Source organism: Poeciliopsis prolifica, unplaced genomic scaffold (assembly GCF_027474105.1).
Source record: "Poeciliopsis prolifica strain line A6 unplaced genomic scaffold, Auburn_PproV2 SCAFFOLD052, whole genome shotgun sequence".
NCBI classification, from domain to species: Eukaryota; Metazoa; Chordata; class Actinopteri; order Cyprinodontiformes; family Poeciliidae; genus Poeciliopsis; species Poeciliopsis prolifica.
The window spans coordinates 1,141,211-1,164,775 of record NW_026562427.1 but is presented as its reverse complement, the minus strand read 5'-3'; the positions used below and the strand labels follow the sequence as shown (position 1 = coordinate 1,164,775).

Sequence of the window (23,565 nt, the reverse complement as noted above, 5' to 3'; positions counted from 1 at the left end):
CCATAACAAGTCTTAGAGGTTCTGGTAAGACCTTGTTATGCATTCTGATGTTCTGTTTTTTTTCCCTCTACACTTTTTCTGGCCGGCCCATCCTTTGGAACAATTTAATAATTTACTTGGGACAATTATATGCCATATTTTGTCATCCGGTATTGTTCAATATCAAAAAACATGAAGGTCATTTAAAAATACATAATTCCATGTTATGAAACTGAGTGAGAATGAAGCATGAGTTAAGTAACAAACAGGAGCTGCGTTACAGCAGTGGATGTAGACAGTATCATATTAAAAAGTGATAAAATTCTACTTTTGCTAATTAAAGCTCTTTTACAGGATATGGGTCAAAATGTTAATGTTTATCTGAGATAGCATTCCCTAGAGCAACCCGTGGCTCTTCAGTGCTGCCCTAGTGGCTCTCTGGAGCTTTTTCAAAAATGTTCAAAAATGGGAAAAGATGGAGATGGGAAATATATTTTTTATTTTAACCTCAGAAACAAAATGTTTGAGGTTTTTCTTTTCGGTCAGCAGTGAGGGTTCTATTTTTATTGACAATTAAAAAAAAAAAAAAAGAAAAAAAAAGACCCACATGCAAGCATAGAAGTCTGGCTGAAGAGTCTATTTTGAAGAGTCACAATTTCTTTGCCATCAGTTTGGTCTGTTTAAAACGTAGACAAAACATGTCAGCAGGCCCGACATGGCATCAGAGTTTCCCTGACATCCATCACCCTCTGCCATGAAGTGGAATGTCTCTGACCTGCTCCCCTCCTCACAGGCTGAGGACTGATGTGTCTGGTGATGAGGATTCGGGCTGTTCCTTACTGTCCATCTGGCCTTCAAATATACGAACCCGTCGCATGCTTAAACAAATCAGACATATACATCTGAGACGCTTCCAAAACTGAAAACAAGCCGAGTCCCCAGGGAAAATACCAGCACAGAAAAAAAGATGGAGGAGGGCTGAGAGTGTCCATGCATGGGAATGAGGCTTACCCTGTCCTCGTGTTATTGAATTTGTCCGTCCCAGGTACAGCAATTAATTTCTGTGGTGAACTCTGACAGACACGGTCTGCATGATAAACCCCGGTTTTTGTTAAAGGAGAGGCTCTGACCTTCCTTAGAAGTTAAAGATTATCTTAATGGATATGAATGATTGTCCGCAGGACATTAATGTAACTACTGGGCTTTTGTTGTCTGAGAATAGCGTCCCTTTTGCAGCAGATGACTCACGGCCGAAAATAAATCCACCTCTTCCTCTCCGCTGCAAATGTGCCACAATCGGTTCTCATCAAGGTTCGGAAGATAGCATTGGAAATGATTTCAGCAGAACGAACAAAAACAGATGCCTCTCTTCTTTTATTTATTTTTTGTTCTCCCCTCAAGTCAAGTTTTGTTTTATTTTTTGTCATTATCCAGCACAGTTGAACAGAGCTAAAATGAACTAAATAAAAAATGAGATCTCAATCTGGGCAGGTGTCTCTTCTTCCTCTTCGCCTGTGTGCTTCAATTACCAGCTTCCCGCAGGTCAAAGTCTTTAAATTGAGCTGTGCTGCAGTTCTTTGCAGACTCAGCAGCTCAACGTGGTAGCACAATTGTATTTTGTGCTTAATAATGTATTTCTTTAACATCTATTGGATTATTGAAAGATGACCTGGTGGCTGCTCAGGGAGGAGGGTCAAACAGCTCAGCAGAGGACCTTAGATATACAACCTTTGTTTAGCTCTTCTTTTTGTCTCTTCCTTTCATTTCAGCTGATCTTTTTTTTTTCTTCTGAAAATGAGCAAAGAATTGAAGGGTATAATCATCAATAATTATAAACGGCAGGAAGTAAATGGTTTGTAAAATTTGACCTACAAAAGGTCACGTTTCTCTCAAACCTACAAGACAAAATGAAACAGAGGAGAATATCACCTAACACAGACCATGGAGTGCGTTGTGAGTCAGAGTGGTGAGCAATCCGACAACTGAGATGTTCACTGAAATGTAGGAGGACATGGGGTCAGCAGCAGGTTGCCATCTTAAGACAAACACAAGCTGCAACGTTCAGGCTGAAATACAATGGACAGGCAAGGGCATGTTATTTTTCCATGTGTAAAGTAAATGATGGAAAGAGATGAGGGCTGAACTGCGGTTCAAGTGGAAAAAGCACAGTCTGAAAGAAAGAAGCGCTCCAGCTAAGGTATATTGATTTTGAAGGCAACTATTGGCCGTACACTTCACAAATATATTCTTCACTGAAGACTGGCTAGAAGAATGCCTTTATGGAAAGAATGCCAAAAGAATTCATGTTTGGAGTTTGATGAAAGGTATTTAGGGATACAAGAGACACAGAGAAGAAGAGGCATCGTGTTACAGGGATGGTTTTCTTCAGCAGGGACAGACAGTGGTCGGAGCTGGTGTGAAGAAGGACGGAGATTAATTCCGGCCAATCCTGGAAGGAAGTCGGTTAAAGTAAAAAGATCTGAGGCTGGTGCAGAATTTCAGCTTCCAGCAGGAGAGTAATCTCCATGGTCCATTGTGACTGAGCCGGAGGTGTTTTGCACATGAAAATAGGCAAAATATTTGTTTTCAGTAGTTGTTGCAAACTGTGGAACGTTTGTGTTCCACAGTTCGAACTCAGATGAGTTAGATCTACATGCACACCACACTTTTCAGATTTTGATTAGAAAAAGTGTTGATAGCAACATAATTTTCCTTTCACGTCCCCCTTGAGCACTTGTGTTGGTTTATATTTTTCCAATAGAATACACAGAAGTTTTACTTTTAACATAAAAAAAATTGTAAAATTTTAAAGGGTGTTTAATAAGTACACAAAGTAAGTGGGGGAATAAAGGTGGATTTTATAAACTTGCTGATGACATTTAAATGGAAAATAAATAAAAAAATGCACACAAAAAAGGCTAAGACTAAGCATGACAATTTAAAGGTGCAGAGAGAGTCTCCAGGCCTATAAATCAGTGTAAAATCCCCAACTCACCATTTTAATCTTTAAGGATCAGGGTCTTAATCTATTTATTTATTAGTTCTTAAGCAAACGCCAAGAGTGCCTCACAAGAAATAACATTCTCCTAAAACATCTCACTTACGAGATGTTTTTTTAACTGACTCTGCGATGAGTAGTCGGATTATTAAAATCAATTAATATGTAAGTTTTATGGCATGTGCTGTTGGACTTTTATCCAGCAGGGGTCACTAGAAACAAGCTGCCCATCTAACACCTCTTTAAATGTTTTGAACATCTTTTGCCTTTTGTCTGTGTGCTATTCCACCTGTAGAGTTGTGAAATTAAAATTGTTAAATTAAAACAAGCATATTAAGGCCCATCAAGAGGAGGACTATTAATCTATTCATAATTTATTTGTATTTTTTAGAGAAGCTGGTTTTTATTTGACCAAACTTTAGAATCTCTGCCTTATCATTTGTGGGCTATTTGTGCTTCACTGGCCAGCCATAAGCAGCTGGTTTTCCAGTCTTTTTGCTCACTTTTTAACACCATCTCACTGGTAACATAGAAAAACCAATGAACACTTCTGGTTTTACAACTTTAATTCTGCAGCACATGCATCCTTCAACTCTTGAATGATCAATTCAGTTCCTGTTTGCTGCCTCTCCAGAGAAACAATTGGTACTTGTCACATTAAGTATTGCAGTGTAATTACATTTGTGTGCATGCTGAGTGAAAGGCATATGCATAGTAATTTGATATATTCTTTAAACATGAATAGAAATTTTGGAAGCTTTATTGTGTGGTTTAAAAAATATTGTCCTAAAGCTCAAACAACAACAAGATGGGATCATATCATGCTGAGAGGAATTCTGGTGTTTTTGTCTAAATCTCAAGATTTACAGCCAAACTGAAAATATTTAATCAAATATTGATAAATAAAGCATTATGTAAGTGTAAAAAACACATTGTCAACTCAAAAAAAAGAAGAAAAAAATGGCCTTGTTTTGCAAGCTGTGTATTTATAGAGCTCATCCAAAAAGGAACGTGGAGGACGGTCAATACTAGCGGAGCTAATCCAAGCTGTCTAGAGATAAATCCTGCTTTATACATATATGTATATAAAGAAATTAATTTAAAACCAAATCTCTGGATGGCTCATTTAGGCAATGATATTGTAGCACACTGAGTGGATCAAATGTTTCCTTTTTTTCATGTTGTGCATAATAATCAGACTCACTCCCCCACAGTGTTAAATGTGCAACTCTCTCAGTCTTTGCAGCTTGCTCTGCTGTTTTTCTCATGTGTTTCCAGGACACAGTCACACACAAATTCCCTCTTGGAGAAAGTGATGCAGTGACGCTAGCATAACATTAAACTGCAAACATCCAGCGCCTTCGCAAAAGTGACATATGAGCAACACATTTATTTATTTGTTTTTTATTCACATTTTCTTACTTTACAACCCATAATCTTCAGTGTGTCCTATTGGTGTTTAGTGAAACAGAGCAACATGAAGTAGCACCCAGCTATGAAACGGAAGTTAAATGATTCACGATTTTTGACCAATGAAAATCAAAAAAGTGTGGAGTGCACTTTTGCTCAGCTTTCTGTTGTCAATATTTTGAAGGCAGTGTCATTCTGCCACCGAATCCACATCCTTTATTCTTTCATTAATATAGTCCTGATTTCCACAAAACCATCTCTTTCTAGCCCAATTTTTCCATTTCATTCATCCTCCACTGTCGACCAGAACTGAACATAATGCGGGGATTCTCTGAAAGTAATTTGCCTTTTGATGGCAACTGTGGCCTCTGACTGAAGTACAAATATCAACTTAGGATGCATAACAGAGAGGGAAAAAAAAGGGACTGCTGCTGACAGTGATGCTTTTTAACACTATGGTGTCTCAGTGGCTTTTTACTGCAAGCTGTGAAGGAGAGGAAGAGGGAATATGACATAAAAGGCAAATGACCTACTCTTGAAGAAATAAAAATGAAACGCTTCCTTTTGTTCCTGTTCTATCTCCACAGCATAGTTAAGAATCTAATGGACTGATTCCAGGGCACATTTAAAATTCATCTGATGCATTGCATTCCCATTCCCATCTACAAGATTCACGCAGAGTCGTATAGAATGCAGCTGACAAAGGGAAATGGTTTTTCGGGGCTGGAAGATTGCTAACATTCCCAAGTAGATTGTGTTTGTCCACTCCTCTTCTTCTCCCGGATGGATGTTCTGTCCGTTGCAATGTCTTAAATGCAGCACGGCTTTGGAAATGGCAAGCTCATCATGCCTCTCACCGTTTTTAATGTGTTATAAATATGCAGCAACATGTGCTGCGCCGCCTTGTCTCTGTGTGTGCGAACATGTCCCGGCGTACGCATACGTGGGCAACACACAGAGAGATGAATGTCAAATGTGTGATGACAGGAAGTGCAGGGAAACAGCTGCTTGTGTTGTAATTAGCAGCCATACGAAGAAGGAGACACGGAATAAGGAGATTGCAAATAAAAGACTTCCTCTATTTTAAGAAACTCCCTGTGGAATTGGTTTCACAGATATTTTTCTATTTTATATGTCAGCACTCCTGCAAATGCCAAGTTGACATCAAACAGCAAAGGATGGTGGCTGTAGCAGAGCATGCAACTCCTAAGCTTGGGTTTGATCACAAGACTGTGTTCTGAAATGTAATCTTTCAGAAAAATCATTTGGATGGGGCAGATGTTGGCGTGATGCCACCACTAACAAGCAGCTCAGGCATACAAGATGTTTTGTGGCCCAAATCTACTAACAGACCAAAGTCTGGTGTTTCTATCAAAGTCTGGGTTTGCACAAAATCAAAAACTGAAGAAATTTCAAACAGATAAATATTTATTTCTCAATTTCCATCCATCCTTGTGGTAGAGAATTGGCTCTATTTGGAGCTTCCAGGTGAGCACCTCACCTGATCTCTTTGATTTCAATTTCATGCATTCCTTAAATATCCAAGAAAGAACACACTACATGAATTACATAAAAAGGAAGGCAAATTTATAACATACGATAAAAAAAACCCATAGAGTAAGCTTGAAGGAGTACAATTACTAATTTGAGGTTAAGAGGAAAAAAGAAAATAGTTTATTTAATATCATATGCTTAGAAATCAATATATTAACAAGGTGCTGTCAGAAAAAAGCTCTTTTTCTATCTGCTGTGAAAATCCTGCACAGAGGGTCATTCCTGCCCACTGCAATAACCTTTTGCAATGCAAGTGTTATTATTTGACTCTTTGTTATTTTATTTATTTATTTATTTATTTATTTTGCTGGCTTTTCTTCCTTTTTGAAATAAAGTGGGTCATTTTGATTGGCCAGACACCAGTTTATCAACATCTCAACAACTTTGGAGAGACACCATAGCAAAAGCTCTATTATCAAGCCAACCAAAAACATACTTCTACTGACCGTGGTCGGCTGTGTTCGCTGTCTATTTGGAAATTTTGCTTCTTAATTCAAACCAGCAAAATTATAGGTGGAGTGATGCAAGGGAGGGTTTCTGTTTCAGGAACCACAGGGCTTCATCTTTACCATGCAAAAAACGTAATCCTGTTTGGAAATGAGGACAGAAGACGGACAAATGGAAAGAGGTGCTGACCGCAGTAGTGCTGACACTCAATTTGTTTGAAACTGAATTTAGCATTCTGTCTGCGTTCTCATCCTCACCTATATTGTCATAATACATAATGACAGAAAAACGAGATCCTGGATTGGAACTGCTAGAAAGAACATTTTCTTTCATTTTTGGGAGCTTGAAGTATGGCAATCGCTCCTCCGTAACTAAACGTGTTGGCAGAGGTTGGTTGGTCTTCTGGTCAGGATTCTCCTTTTGGGGGTTTTCCAGGCACACTCCGAGGAAGGAAACCTTGGGGGCAAACCCAGAACTTGCTGGAGGGATGATACATAAATGCTTTCTGGCTTGAGAAAATGTGTGCTTTTTAGAGACACCCTCTGTCAATACTCTCTCATGTCATCATGAAACACCAGATATTTAGCCTTGCTTATTAGGAGGTCTCATGTCCTTTGATTGTGCTAAAACAGAATACTGGATCGACATTACTGGCAACTAGGAAACATTTATTAATGCATGTGCACTATGGGGTTTTTATGATGTAAAGCACTTTGAACTGCCTTGTTGGTGCCATGGTCTACTGACTGGTAAAAACCCATACTTCAGATCTACATGGATTTGAATCCTCAATGATGATCAAGCCACTAATCTATTTGGTTTGACGGGCTGTTCTTCAGTGAGTTTTCTAGAAAAAGGTTTTCTTGTGTTGAATAAGGTTATTAGCTTGAACTTGGAACCAAATGCCATATTCAGGGTTATTTGGACTCTTGGCTTTCGTTATTTCGCTGTATTGATTTCTTATTTTCCTTCATACATGTTTGTCTCACTCTTCTCATGTTTTACTCTTAATATGCTCTTAATCTTTGTGAAAGTTATGGTTAGATTTACTTTCTAGTTCCGCTGTTTGTCCTCCTTTGCTGCCTTCCATCAGTCCCCTTCCTTTCCTCTTCCTCAGCTGCTAACAGTTTACCTTATCAGGTCTCACTCAGTCCCTTTCTGGCTCAAATCAGTTTCCCTATTGGTTCCTCTTGCATGCCCTTCTCCTGAGCAAAACCTCCTCGCTGAATCCTTCTGTTAAATCCCATCAAATCCGCTTCAACCTGCCCAGTCCTGGTACCTTCCTGTTTAATTTTGTTCTGCTCTGGCTCCCTGCATTCTCCATGTCTTTTTTGTTTCTCGTTTTTTACTTTCTCCACCCTCCCAAATCCCGTCTGCACTTTGGCCCATCAAAAAACTGTCTCATCGTGGCAGTGTCACCCTTAGAAGTTAAAGATATTAACTTAAAAATAAGACATTTTATCAATTTTATTTTATTATGCTTTTTTATATTGTATCTTTTTGTATTATTGTGTGCATTTTTGTTACATTTTGTTTTGTTGCATTTTTATTATGCCTAATTTTTGTTTTATACATCACAATTATTTTCTCTTCTGTCGAGCACCCACAATTTAACTTTAATTTACAATACAGTGGAAATAAACTATTGTATTCCATTTCAAATTTCACCCCCAGACAATTGGTTTATAACCCAAATAGACTCCACAGGTGCAACATATGTTTAAGGTAGAAGAACTCACTCATTCATCAACCGCAAGGTGTTTTCTTAGTCTTGAAATTATTATTATTTTTTGTATTTGAAGTGAGAAAATGTATTGAATCTAGGATCCTCTGTTGACATATTACACCAATCTACAGTTGCAGTGACACATCTGATATTTTGTGGTTTGATTCATGTGGTTTTAACAATGAAATTGTTTGTAAATAGACTCCAAATCTCTAATCTTGGAAGGGTTTCTTGGCGTGGCTTTCATTTTTAGCATCATCAATAGATTCTCCATTGAGTTTCAAGACAAGACTCTGGCTGGACCACTCAAAAACATTAATTTTCCTTTCAGACCAAAAGCAAGAGATGCTTCGATTGAATGAAAATATGACTTTGGAACTAAGTCTGCCATGTGTAAGTATGATTCTTGGTTTTTATCACTGTGAGAATAATCTGGAACTCTACCGATATGGGTTGCACAAACATGGGACAAATTCTGAAGGAAAAGTGGTGCATTGTATCTCTTTTCCTTCCTTTTTTTGTCAGGTCAAAACTTGCCACCAGCAGAGAATATGGCTTCCCAAATTGTCATTTGTTTGAAAAACTTTTCGCTGAACCTCGAGCAACTTGAATGTGCTTTTCCACTCTTCTTCCAGTCTCTGGGAATTTGGAAAAAGAAAAAAACAAAACCTTTGACAATAGGTCTTTGGAACACCTAATAATTCCATGGTCATTTTTGCGTCTTTGGTTAAGTAAGACGCCCTGAAGATGTCTGAGTCAGTAGTATATTGCTTCAAAACCTTTCCGGGGTAGTAGTAGTTATCTGTTTTGCATGTGCATTTTTTCCTTCCTCTAAACTTTCCAGGAACATGCTTTGGATCTTGCACAGGCTTAACTTCCTTAAAAAAATGCAAATATTTTTTGTTGGATAGCAGGCTTCTCCACGACTGCGTAAGTCATAACATTGCCATAACGCAGGGATTCTGTTTTAAAATTAGTAGTTATTATTATTATCATTATTAATTAAAAACTGAACAGAAAAATGAACACAATCCCACGCTTGAAATAGACCAATCTGCCAAAATTAATCTATATAATTCTTCAATTAATTTGTGGTGCTAAATTAGAAATATTCCAGTTCAACTGAGATGCACCTGTATTTCACTCCCGGCGCCCACAGACCAAACGCCCACTGCAATCATGCCTTTTTTTTCTTTTTTCTGTCGCTCCAGTGTTTATTTTCATAGGCTACCGGCGTCCAAAGGAGGGTCCAATCCGCGCGCACAGCCGCTGCGAGCCGAGGCGTCTTTCTCCTCGCTGCATGCATGTCTCAAACTGCACGCAGGCACACAGACAGACAGAGAGGTGAGGCGAGGAGGAGCTCCAGCCCCGCAGGAACCGACCGCGTAAACGGAAGGCTTGCCCATGCGCTTGGATTATACCGGGCAGTGAATTGTCACGGCTCAGAACAGCGACAGCACACCTTCACTCTGCAGCTCATTAGCCACTCGTCTTCTAATAGTAAACAAATTAACAAATTAAAAAAAAAAGTCTGGATGTTTGCGCACAAACTACAACAGTAGCGGCGTTTTATTTTGATTTTTCTAGTTTTTTTTTTGTCTTTTCTTTTCTTACCTCACCCTGGATAAAATTGTATAAAAGTATTTTTCTTTCACCGGCACTGCTTGACCTGCTGAATCCGTGAGTCATCGGAGGAAGAGGGATTTCTCCTTTCGCATCTAGACTCCCTGGAACTACATCATCTAAAATCTGTAAGTCGTCACAATGAATGTTTTCTTCTCTGAACTTTCTTTACTTTTCTTTTTATTTTTTTGTTGTTGCTCTATTTACTTTTTGTTTTGGAAACTTAAATATGTATGAGTTAGAATTGAGTTTAATAACTCAAAAGCTACATTTCGCATTTTTTGTGCACAACGAGACGCCTGGAGGGATTTGCTTTATATTGAAGCTGCTGACGCAAAACGATCTGATTAGACGTTTTCCTCATATTTATGCAGTAGCTGGATGAATAACAACTGCTTGCATATCTTGCAAAGTGGGAAAAAAATGTTCTTGAGCATATGTCGCTTACAATTATTTTCTACAACAACATCATTAATTAAGCTATTATAACCAGTCTCTTCTGAAGGAATACTGATTGAGTTGGTCCTTAATTGAGGGTAATGTTTAGAAATACCATGCTCTGATTCTCTTTTAGTAAACTGTCACTCACTTTGGAGAAATTTCCAACAGGAACTGTGGTCAAAATCCTTTATTGCATAGTCCAATTGTGTCTTTTCTGCTCAACGTCAGAGAAAAGTGAATAAGGTGATTCCTGTATGTGTCAGACACAAATGCACACATCTGAGAAACGTGTGCAATTCTTACACGTTGCACTTCTGGATCCTCAGGGTCAAATGTTGAAGACCAAGGTGAAGCACCTACACAGTAATTAAAGGTCAATGTATGCGACCTTTCTTTGCTTGTTCTTATTAGAAACAACAGGATAAAAAAAAAACGATTCTTTCTTATGTGCACTCAGAGCGTGATATTCTGTCAGTCAAATCAACCTTCTCTTCTTCTGTGTTTTTTTTTTTTTTTAAACCATGCTTCATGGCTGCAGCCCCATATCGATCAACTTAGCAAAGTCACATAAAATGGCGAAAAAATAGGCATGCCTTCATTGACCCACCGCCCACAACACGGAAACAAAACGAGGCAAATTCTTCCTGGATGCCGCCTCATGTCAGTCTCCATTAGGAGCAAGGAATAGTGTTTTGAATTCAGGAAGATGTCTGCCAATATATTAGGGAGATTCCTTTGGGTTTCATGCAGCCTTAGTGCAACAGCCTGTGCCATCGGGTTTTATTAGAGGCTTGATCGGCATCAGCGAGCAGCAAATGCTGAACTCTGATGTACGCACAGCTGTGCAACACAGAGGAGGACAGGAATAGCAGCAAACACACAATCAGCTTGTCAGAAAAGGAACAGCGGGGATAGAGAGAGAGAAAAAGGGACAGCCATAAGTGAAGATCTTTACAGACAGGCATGCTCAGATATGTAAGGTCCCCTGCAGTGAACTGGACTTGGCTGGCTGCGTGTTTGTATGCTTTCTGGTGGCTCAGAGATAACTCTGCCATCCATCAAGCTGTGAGAGAGCTTTCCGCCTCGGTGTGGGTCGACCTGTCTGCAAGATCGCAAACGGGTGGGCGCAGAGGAGATGGGAGTTCAGAGAGCTGCGTGTAGGAAAAGACGTAACTCATTAGAGCTTGTGGGAGATAGCAGGTAATAGTTTTATTGCTAAACTTCAGTAAGAAACAGCGCTTCAAAATGACAATTCAGGATTTTTTAAGGGAAGCTCTGTTCAAAGGTTACAAGCAAGTTGCTTGTTACACAAATCCAAATTATTTAGTTGAGAATCTTGAAGCTTATGGTCAATCAAGGAGATTTTATATCAAAGTAGATTTCCACCATCTCAAAGGATCTCCAATCTCAAAAAGCATGCCTGTCTTCTATGTAAACACTGTTTTATGAACATTTAAGCCATCATGACGTTTCCATCATGCTGGGTAATTTGCACCAAAGTGGATGATGATTTATACAGAAAATGAAGGTTGGAGGCAATGTGCAGCTAATAATCTTCCGGTGTGAAACATTTACTGAGAACAAAGGAAATAAAGTGTTTCTAGTTATAGTTTCTGCCCGTTGTAAAGTGAAGGGTGTAAAAAGCTAAAACTTTTTTTTTATTAGTATTTTTGCACCATCTTGTTTTTCTTTTCTCTGATCAGAATAGCTTTCCTCATTCCATGCTCAGTAGGTGTTTCGCATAGGAACACCTCCTACCTTTATTTCCAGTGGAAATAAGCATTGGCAAGCATTGGCTTCTGCATAAATAAGGCAGACGGTTGACGGTTCGTAAAATGCATTCACGTAAATCTCTGCTAGTGCAATCTTTGTTCTTGGCCTCTATCAGACTAGCTATTAGCTTCGGCACACCTGAACTAATCTGGATAAAAAACATTTGGAGATGTATGTGCAGAAGGTAGGACATCACCTTCTTACAACACTTCCACAAAAATCCCGAACTATCCTGTCAAAGCTTTATTCACACGGCAATTACGTTGTCCTGCTGTGCCTATTTTTGGACAACGGTCCCTCTGTGATTATGTGGCATGCAGATCAATGCCCATGAGAAAACACGACTTGCACACTCCCAAAAGGACTCAACTGAGCGTGCTGCACAAACCGAACTTCTGTGTTCTTCCTTGCCTCTCTACCCATGCACAAAGTAATCTAATTGACTCCTGTCGCTCAGGGAAGTTTAGCTGACCTGCACTGGTGTTGATAGTTCTTGGTTTTAATAAGGCTAGTGGTTCATGTTTTATTCATAGATGCACGCAATAACTCTGCATGTCTGAGCCTCATAATCGGCGATATGATGAACAAGACAACCTTTAATTAACCGTGCAGCGCAGTTGACACATCTCACACTACCTTACACCTCCTTGGTAAGACAAATCACGAAAAGATCATTTGAATTAGTGTGATTACAGCCACGGGTTAATAATATGGGTAAAGCAGAAGCAGCCAGTTGGATTATATACCCTATCAGGAACTCAGAATTCTAATAATTGCTGCCTCCACCTTTCTCCACTCCCATTCGTGTTTTCGATTTTGAACTATAATCGAATGCAGTCCACACCAAAGAAAAACAAAGAGTGAAAATAGCCACTCAATTTAGCATCCAACCCTAAAGCCATGAATCAACTACCCACTTCAGCATCATGAGCCACCAGCAGAGTAAGGCGAGTTTTTCTCACAGATTACACGTTGCAAAATAGTTTTTTGATAAAACTATTTTTTTCTGTCATTGTGTATGCTTTCCTCAAGGCTGCACTGTCCCTCATACCACTTGTTAAGTGTTTTAGTTTACTATGCGCAAAAGGAATGTTACTGAACATAAGCACTCAATAAGTTCTTCCTGCCTATCCCATTGCAATGTATTGCTCCTCATTCCTTTTCTTTCCATTTTATTCTAAAAGAAGCGTAAACTGATTAAACAAAACAAAAATTAGATATTCCCAGTGGCTGGAAGAAACTGAAAGGTCACCCAACCTTATTTTTGTTTGCAAGCCATACATCAGGCTACAATAGATCCAAATGTGGTTTAACCTTTTCGATTATGAAGTCTTTGTGCCAGAGGTCTTTGAATCAATGATAGAGCTACATTTATGCTGCTATTGATGTATCATTTGGCAGCCAATGGCTGCGTGCGAGTGGGGAGACGCTTTTATAGATACCCAAGGTAATACTGAGAATCGGGTCTGGTTGAAGGATAAGGATCCACACTGTTCTGTAAATTCAACTCCTTTAAGATAGTACGCTATCTCTCAAACCAAACAATCTATTCAGCTTTTGTCTTTGTTTTGCTGTTTTTTTTTTGTCAACTGTTCTTTAATCAGAATAATATGAGCCCTCCCAAAAGCAACGTTAGTACACAGGTTCACTAGTTACATCACATAAGGCACAAAGCAGCTGTTCTGGCAATCGTTCCTCTGGGGATGTATTTTTCTTGTCGATTTCCCCATCATTCCAGCAGGAAGAAGCAAGAGCAACATGTCATTTCAGAAACCGTGTTTGTTTAGGCAGGTGTGTTCAGAGAGCACACAGTGCCGCTGACAAAGTGCTGACAAACAGGGCAACTGTTTAACAAGAAGAAAACTTGACAGATTCATGTCAGTCAAAGAATGAAGACGGTCCCAGTCATCATGGCCCTTTGTTCCAGTTTCGCCTATAGTTTCCGTAAAGGCCTGATGGATTATTAAAGTCAGCAGACTGCAACAAGTACGGCTGATACATTTTTAAGTGGGATTTGACTCAAGTCACTTAGCTCCCATGCTTGTCCCTCTCATGATTTCATCGATTCAAATAAACATGAATGAGAATTAATTGTTTATTTTTCAGGAGACTTTCTTTTCTGAAAAACAGTATTTTTGTCAAGTACGACAGTGGAAATTAATACTTCATTACCCAGCGGTGTATTTATTGTTAGTGTTCATTTATTAGCGTAAAGTGAAAGAACTGGATAATATCTTTAAATGCTGCAGTGCAGCGAAAGCAGCAGCTCTCTTGTTTGTGTGTTATGACTCAGATAATAACTTTATTCATGCATTCATTCAGGGTCTTGTGCATGGCTCTCAAAGCCAAAAAGAGAATCTGCTGTCGTAAAATTTAATTTCACAGTCATCTGTTTCAGTTATCTCCGCCTCGGTAAGCTGTTTGCCAAGCGCAGGTGGCTGGATTTAGCGGCGGAAGAGCTTGCATCATTTGAATATGAGGCTGGAACTCAGAGAAGAGGAGCCCATGAAATTAACGAGTGGCGAATGTAATTATCCCAGCATCAATGTTCATGTAATGCAAGCGAAGCCGTGCGTTCCATGCTGTGACACATTCACTCTAAAGCAGTGCTGAATCCACTGCATTTCAGATATTGAGCAGCTGAAGTAGAATCAATAGGTGGTGCTAGAGTAGAGCGTGTCGCTGAAGCCTTGGTAAACAGGCCTGGGCAGACAGATTGAGGAGATGAGAACGTATCTGGGAAAAAGACAGACACTCTTGCAGAATGATTTCTCATAGTGCAATTTTATCATTAACATATCTCTGTGTCTCCTCCAGCTTCTTATGCTTTCTTCTCCAATAATACCTAAATTCAATTGGCAGTAAAACTACTCGGGACACTGCAGCTGCACAGCTGGCGCCAAAACGTGCTTCTCCACTGGCCTGATTTATTGAGTGTTCCCAATCTGAAATCATGAAGATTTATTAGCCACGTCGGTGGGTGTGCGCTTTCACATCACCTTTCAATTATTTTATTGTGCACAAGTTCCGTCCATGCATCCATCCATTTTCTTCTGCTTTATCCGGGGTCGGGTCGCAGGGGTAGCAGCTTCAGCAGGGAAGCCCGGACTTCCCTCTCCCCAGCCACTTGTTCCAGCTCTTCCGAGGATATCCCAAGGCGTTCCCAGGCCAGCCGAGAAACATAGTCTCTCCAGCGTGTCCTGGGTCTTCCCCGGGGCCTCCTCCTAGCGGGACATGCCCAGAACACCTCACCAGGGAGGCGTCCAGGAGGCATCCTGACCAGATGCCAAAGCCACTTCAACTGGCTCCTCTCGACATGAAGGAGCAGTGGCTCTACTCTGTGTCCCTCTCGGATGACCAAGCTTCTCACCCTATCTCTAAGGAGAGCCCAGACACCCTATGGAGAAAGGGTGTCTGATGCAAAGCTCATGATCATAGATGAGGGTGGGAATGTAAATCGACCAGAGAATTGAGAGCTTTGCTTTTTCACTCAGCTCTCTCTTCACCTTGACAGATCGGTACAGCACCCGCTTCACAGCAGACGCTGCGCCAATCCGCCTGTCGACCTCCCGTTTCCTTCTTCACTCATTCGTGAGGAAGATCCCGAGATACTTGAACTCCTCCATTTGAGGCAGATTCTGACACCGGTCCAAGATTCAACTATCCGACAGACCCTCCTCTCCAGGACCCCAGAATAGGCCTAGACAGGGAGGCCTAAGAGTGTGACCCCCCTATAATTGGAGGACACCCTGTGCTCCTCCTTTTGAACAAGGGGACCACAACCCAAGTCTGCCAATACAGATGAACTGCCCCCGATGTCCTTCCAACATTGTAGAGTCGCATCAGCCAACACAACTCTACAACATCAAGGGCTTTAAGGAACTCCAGGCGAATCTCAAACACCCCTGGGGCTCTGCCACTGAGAAGCTTTTTAACCTCCTCGGCGACCTCCTCCCTAGAGATTGGAGTGCCCAACCCAGGGTCCTCAGGCTCAGCTGGTGGGATTGAGGATGTCTTCGAAGTCAGTTCCCATCAGCTGCTTCTGGAGCCTCCCATGAAGCAGTGTGACTAAAAGATGGTGCAGGCGCTCATTATTTAGTAGCCCAGAGTCTGAGCAAGCAATTGAATTAAGCATCCTTTTAGCAGTCAATTTTAGTCCTCTGTTCTAGTTCAATTTGACTTTCATATTTTGTTCGGTGTAGCTAAAATTGTTGACCCTTCTAAGACTCACCAAATTGTCTGTTGTATCTTAGACAGGCTGTGTATTTAGGTTATTTCTCCTGCAAAATGAATCTCTGTGTCAATCATTCTTACAGCCTCTAATAGATTCTCCTCCAGGATTGACTTGTATTTGGCTCCATCTATTTAATCAGCTACTATGAACTGCTTATCTGTCCCTGCTTAAGTTAAGAATCCCCACAGCATGATTCGTTCCACACTGTTTCCCCATGAAGATATTATATTCATATACTATTCATGTTATAGTTGTATTTTGCAAGTGGGGGGAAGGAAAGAAAGCTACATTTTGGTTTCATCTGACCACAGCACCCTGTTCCACATGTTCACTTTGTCTGCCATATGAGTTGTGAAAACCTGGTCTTATTGCTCTATTTAAAATAAATAAATCCAGTGCAGTTTTTTTTAAATTTCCTGTATTTCTAATAAAGGCAAATGTCCCGGTGGATGGTTTGGGCCTTTGTTTGGACTCAGTTTAAATTCTTTTGACCCAGCCTCCAAATTCAGTGCTAAACTGAATTTAGCACTGAATCCACCTGAAATTAGTCCAGAACCAGTGATAGATGAAGAAACGAACCAGCCCATCTGTCTCTACTCTTGTTCTCTTTTTTTCTCTTCCCTCACAATTGAGTTCATCCACTTCTCATCAAGTTCTCTGCAGCAGCAACACATCCTCCTGTTCACGACACTCTCCTATCCCATATAAAAGAAGTTGTCTTCAAGTTAGTCATCAAATCATAAGCCCAGATCCAAACAGGGGTCCTCCTCTCTCAATGAGGTTGTCGTGATGACCTGAAACATCTGAAACAAAGTCCCACAGGCTGTCCCACTTACACTCCTCTATTGTTGCCCCAACTTGCTTTCCAGAACTCCCCGTTCCTGTCCCTTTGAAGAATGTTGGACTGGTTCTGCTGCTGACAGAACTGAGCAGCCTGTTGTGTTGAAGAGGCTGCTCAGTAGAGACTCCATATTGCTGCAGGTGACTGCTGGATGTCCCTCCATCCCGGTGCTTTTTCACTACTTCCATCTCTGTGGATAATGTTTGTGTTAGCTGGATGACACATTCACAACATTGGCACAAAACCTTTGCCCCACATCCACCAGGACAATGATAAAAAGCACCGTCTCTTTCCCAAAAAGCACGCTATTTGGGGTAAAACCAGTACTGGCATGGTCACTGCTACAGTATGCCATCATCACATATGGCAGCCACAAATCCAAGTTTAGATAATTATCCGCTACAAACAAAGACAACATCTGGGCAATTTAACAAATGCACTTAAATCGTCCTATTCCACAATACAGAGTTTTAGGTTTTGCAGCACAGAGATTAATCTGAAAGTCACCTGTTGAAAAATGACTGAGAAACTGATCTCTGCTCAACATGTCCTAAGCCTGCTCATTCATGGAAGGGTATGCTGTAGCCAACCGTATTTCATGATTCTCCTTGAAAGGGCTTCAAATATATTGCAACTGCTTTCTTTAACTGGGAATAGTTATTTCTGGCTTCAGAAGAGATCCCATTATAGACATCTTGTGAGTGACCAGATAACAAATGGGACAAACATCTCTTGACATACTCGTGCCATCCATTAACACTGGCTGCTAATTCAAACTGCTCCGTCCAGTCAGACCAGCATTTAGCTGCATTTAACTTCAACATAAGCTGTATTTTCATGTTTTACGCAGCTAATAAACAGCGTCACCTCAAAAATGTCTTGTGTCAATAGACTATACAGATATAGGTCTTGACACAATGGAGTCAAAGTTCAATCCAAATCAACTTTAACCTTGAGGCAGAGAACACTGCAGTAATTTCAATGCATAAGCAATAAATGGATTTTATAGCATTGTAATGTCTCTATTATTTTTACATAGGAGCCATATAAAGGGTGTCACATATTTGTAACCACACAGACAATTTCTCTTTAATTTTCATCACTAATAACACAAAAGAAATAAAACTTTTTGTTGGTAAGCTTTAGAGGGGCTGATAGCTTAAACCAAGCAAACAGCTCAATTATCAAGTTCAAACATTTTTTTTTTGTGTCAATTTATAATTGCTTAGATAGGGGAAGTTCACGCAGTGATTTATTCTTTTTTTTTACAAGTCAAGATCTGGCTGTTAACAGATAAAGAGAGCCCACATTATTAGAGAAATGATAGGAAGCACAAAGCTGGAAGAAAAAGCTTTGACAGTCATTGTGAACAAAAGATTATTTAGATGATAAATGATTCGGAAATCATTTCAGGGCTCAAAGAAATGTCTTTTATAGCAAGAGGATTAGTGGCACATCAGCTGCATTGAAGTCCCCCTGACCTCCATGTGGCTTGAAAGAACAGCCCAATATAGTTTGGGGTAATTAATGGATTGGAAGCATATTTCCCCCTCCTCCAAGGACAGCGCTGTGTGCTTTATTGGAGGCTGCTAATTCTGACTTATTACAATAGCTCTCGACTATAAGATCATGAACGATTTCCTTTTACTGTTGAGATTTTTTTCTTTTTGGCTCATACTCTTTATGACTCACAGGGTCTGCTGGAGCACCGAGTTTAATCATCCCTATTAACAAGTTTGGTGATTGATCTGTGGTGTCGAGGGAGAGCTATTATGTAAACTCAGGTGGCTGTTTTTTTCCTACCGCCACCTATAAAATAAGGTTAACAGTTTGAAGTTGAATACGGTTTCTTTGTGATCACATGCAGGGAGCTAATTGAGTTCATTTCTGGGATTTGTAATCATTCAAGGGGAAATTTCAAACAATAAATACATTTTAAAAACCCAGCTAAACAAACAAAAATGAACGACTAGTTTGTGATTGTGATTTTTTTTTTCTTAGATGGACTTGTGAAATTTAGGATTCAGAATGTTAAGTGTTTTCTGTTGTAGTTTTATTTTTTTTCATCGTAGGATTGAAAGAGTTTGGAAGGGTCAACATATAGTCTCTAAGGATCTGAGAGGACTTTCAGAAGGAGCTTTCACAGGATGTTTTTGCAGAGGGAAATTTATGCTCCAGCATCAGCAGGACAGCATTGGCAGCACATCCGATCTCAGGTTGCCTAATCTGGTGAAGAATTAATTACTACATTCCAGGGAAATTAAATATAAAAATAGCATTTGACTAATGGCATGAAAGAATTTTTCTCCCAAATTGGTTCAAGTTCAAGCATTTTAAAGATGTTTGTTTGTTGTTTGTTTTCCAAGTTTCATGGTATGTTTTTATGTTTATAGCTTCACAAATGTCTCAGTCAGAGGGTATTATGTTGCCAAAAAGTTATTAAAACAGATTTGAAAGAGCTCAAGTATTTTTGATTTTGAGTTGGAGTTAATCAGAGATACCAGATACAATCTTCAATGGCTGACATATTACGTAATTTATTTCTTTATTTTTTTTTGTTAGCTGTAATGATGCACTTGTTGGAGACTAATTCCAGTGATAAGACCTCCATTGGTTATAAGTGGAAAAATCTGTGATATTTGGAATTTGTTGTGGCTAGTGACAAGGCTCTTATTAATACAAAATAATAGTACATTTGTGCATATTTTGCATTCAAACAAAAGAACATGCTTCTGTTCATGTAATAAAAACCTTTAGGTGGACAAATGAAGCAGCTCTTCCAGAAAGTTTGACATTTTGTGAGAGCAGTAGCTATATTGATATTAGGCCTGGGTTGACGTTGTAAACCTCAGTGTCTCCATATGCATATAACCTATATTTTATTAAATTTTTAGACATTGACCTCAGAGTGCAAAACAAATGCGTTGTCCTTCTGCTCTTTCAGTTGCCTAATGAAGACTGAATATTGGTTTTGCTTTAGAGCTTTTCAATTTGCACCATAATATCTGTGTTGTTTAGAGACCCTCTGGTTGCAAATCTTTAATCCTCATGCTTCTCTCTAGCTTTTTCCGATTATCTCTGCTGTATTGATTTGCATGACCGCTGCTTGTAATTTAATTTATAATGCAATATTTGCTCATTTTCTCTTTCCTGCTTTCTCTTATTGGTCCATTTATTAGTTTACATTTCATGCGTTTCTATTTTTAGCTCCTGGTCACGATATTAAAGAACAGTTTGAGCACTTGTGCTGCTTTGTAGTTATTCTTCTTGCTACGGCACATATTTCTGATAGCACTTGTGCTTCTCTCTTGGCCCGCTTCCCTCAGTCTGTTTACAGCTTGTTAGAAGCCAAACACGGCCTGCCCCCTGACCCAGTGGGGCGTATAAGATTCTCTCTCTTGCCTGGAAGGAGAACAGTAGTTGAAACCTTTCAAGTGAAGCTCTGTGGCAGCCGTACTCAATTAAATGCTTTTCTCATATGTGTCAGCTTTGATCTGCTTTCACTATAGGTATACATGGAAGTATAAGTTTGATTTTTAAAAATTATGATATTTGCTGTTTTTTGCACATAGAAAAAAAAACATTTTAAAATGTTATTTGTCTTAAGCTGTTTTGCATAAGCATTTACTGATTTTATTTGTTCATAATAAGCATAACTATATGGAGTGAGAATCTTGCCCACCCATTTTTTTGTTGCTTATGTAGTTTACGTGTTCATATGCTCATGCCAGTTGCCCTTATTTGTGGGGTTTTTCTCTGCCAGAACTTTGCATTGATTGATAAAATTATGAATGTTCTTAAGAAAGATAAACTGAACGTGAAAAAGAGGAGACAAAGATGAGAGATGTAATACCATGGTGGAATTATCAGGATTTCAGTTTTGTTACTATCTTTTTTTTTTCAGTAAAACTGAAGGGAAATGGGAATTTTGAAGACTTATGATGTGCAGACGTAGCAGTGGAATAGAGAGTGCTGCTTAGTCAGTCACATAGATGACAAGCCTGGACTCGGCCCATCTGTCACCATCTTTCCTCTCTCTGAACCGGCTCTAGAGAACCTGATTCTGTTTCCGTGCCAGTTGCTCCTGCACATGTAAAAATATTGTTCGAAGTGGCAACATAGAAGTAGAAAAGATTTACCAAAGCAGAACCAGGAGATAAATATTTTGTTCTTTCATTTTTGTTTGATCAGACATTAAAATAACCACTCTACAAAAAAACAGATTTTTTTTGTTGACATAAACTCTTCTTCAAGTGCTTTGCAAATTCCTTCCTCTTTTTCACATTTTGTTTAATTACACTTTGATGAGCTTTTAATGAGTTTATGTGACTGACCAATACAACTAGTACACAATTGCTAAGTGGAAGGAAATCTGTACATGCTCTTTATTTTTTTCAAAAAATTAAAATTAAGAAAGTTTGGCATTATTACTTTGGTACTTAGCATTTTATACACCTATATTTCTCTGTAATTACCACATTTAGCTGCAAAAATCTTTCCCTCAACTTAGATTCTAGTGAAGAAGAAAAACATTCCCACAGGTTGATTCTGCCACCACAAAGCTTCAGCATGCAGGTGGTGTTTTCGTCTGTCGCATAGGGTGTTTTGCATCTAAACCTTTTCAAAATGATTGTTTAGATTCGATTCTCAGGGATGTCAGAAAAAAGGGCTAATTACAAATATGTGTATACTGTACTTTTGCAGCGCTCCTCTCCCCTAAACTCAATGCAGAAAGTCAAACAGGAAAAAAATCACCAAAATTTAAAAAACAAAGGGTTGTAATTTAAAAAGCGAATAGCCCTTATTTGGTGTGTATATCACCATCAACTGATGGTCCATAAGATGCACCTTCAATCTGTTTCAGAAAACTGGTTGATCGTCGATTGAGCTAATGGTTCATACATTGACCTGTTAGAGAAACTTGGGAGCAATTTAGCAATTCAAAACAAATTTAGAAAAAAATGTATTATAAATTAATTTAAATATGATGGACATTATGGCAACTTCAATACTTATGTATGTTAAGACTTATGAACTTATGCTGTTTTGGAAGTTGAGACAATTCAACAGAGACACGTTTAACACATTATGATCAACATGATTAAAGCAAATTAAAATGGGGGAAAAGGCAGAGAAGTGCACATAATCAGCTGCATGATGTTCAAAAGGATTTGCAACTTGTTCAAAGGAATTAGAAAGTCCTTTTTTGATGTGCAGAAGTTACATGATAATTTGAAGATTGAACAAGTAGTTTTAAGAATTAAAATTCTGAGAAATGCACCCCAACTGAGAGAAACTATAAAATATTTAATATTTAAATTTCCTCATCTTAAAACCCTTTAACTGTCATGGACCCAGTAACTTTAATGTAAGTATTTTGGGGGGTGACAGTCAAGAGTTAAAGGAAAATATTAAATATTAGCCAAGCTTTATACTTCCAAATATTACCAAAGTATTGACACAAACGCTGAAGTGTTCTTCACAGTTTTAACTTGCATACATGAACATTTCACACTCAAACTAATTCAAATGAATTACTGAACCAAACTTGAAAAACAATAACTTTAACCATACGCAGTCTAAAGTAGAACTGAAATAAATACTTTTATTTATGTAATGGGATTAAATAATGGAAGTGTTGCATCTGGGAAAATTATCATTAAATGTTCCATATAGCAAAAATGTTTAGCTGCAGTGCGTGTATATTAAGGTGACCAGATTTCCAAGACTAAATCTGGGGATACTTCTCGCTCAGCAATAAAAAAAAGCAAATTTATCAAAATAAAACGAAGAAACTGGGACAGTTACAGTTTACATATTTATTAACATTTAAACATTAAAAGTCAAATATAAAAGCAGAAGCGTGTCTCATAACACAGTAGTACTATTACTACTACTAATAAAAGTCATAGCAAATTAAAAAATATGGGGGCAAATTGTGTATATTTGTTGTAAGCGAGCATACATGAATAGTTGGTACCCCTCTGTTAATGAACGAAAAGCCCACAGTGGTAACTGAAGTAAAACTGACAAAATTAGTCAACAATTGTTTGCTGACAAACTGATTTAGATTTTGGCTCAATTAAAATGATGGTAGTTAAAACTTATTAGCATTTCTGTGTCTGTGATCATAGAGCAGACGGACCTTTTGTCTCATCTGTCCAAAAGTCTCAGCCTCACTTTTTAATGATTTGCTTTCCTCTGTGGTCAACTCACATGAAGTTTCTACAGGTGAATTGTAAAGTTCACCTTTACTTTTTGGACTTGTTTGTTATATATTACACATTATATTTCTGTGTTTTCAACATTTCATGACTGTCAAAATTACTTGAAATACGTTTATTGAGTTATTGTAGAAAATTCCATGTATTTTCTACGGTAATGAAATGTTTTGGATATTACTGTTGGTATTTCACCATTTTTTTACTGTACAGAGTTTTTTACACAGTTTTTTGGGTTTTTTTTTTACAGCGTAGAGATAAACTTGCATGGTGGGAACACAGCATTTTATGTTGAAACCCAATCCCCATAGTGCTAAT

At 38.9% G+C, this 23,565-nt stretch overlaps 1 protein-coding gene across 1 annotated transcript in view; it reads left to right on the top strand.

The window, feature by feature from the left end:
* Positions 1 to 9,689: 9,689 nt before the first annotated feature.
* The window catches only part of calcr (calcitonin receptor), a 61,821-nt gene continuing 47,945 nt past the window's right edge, over positions 9,690 to 23,565 (top strand). Inside the window, exon 1 of the mRNA XM_055058922.1 lies at positions 9,690 to 9,865. The gene's annotated coding sequence lies outside the window, so the exon portion shown is untranslated. The remainder of the gene's footprint in view (positions 9,866 to 23,565) is intronic.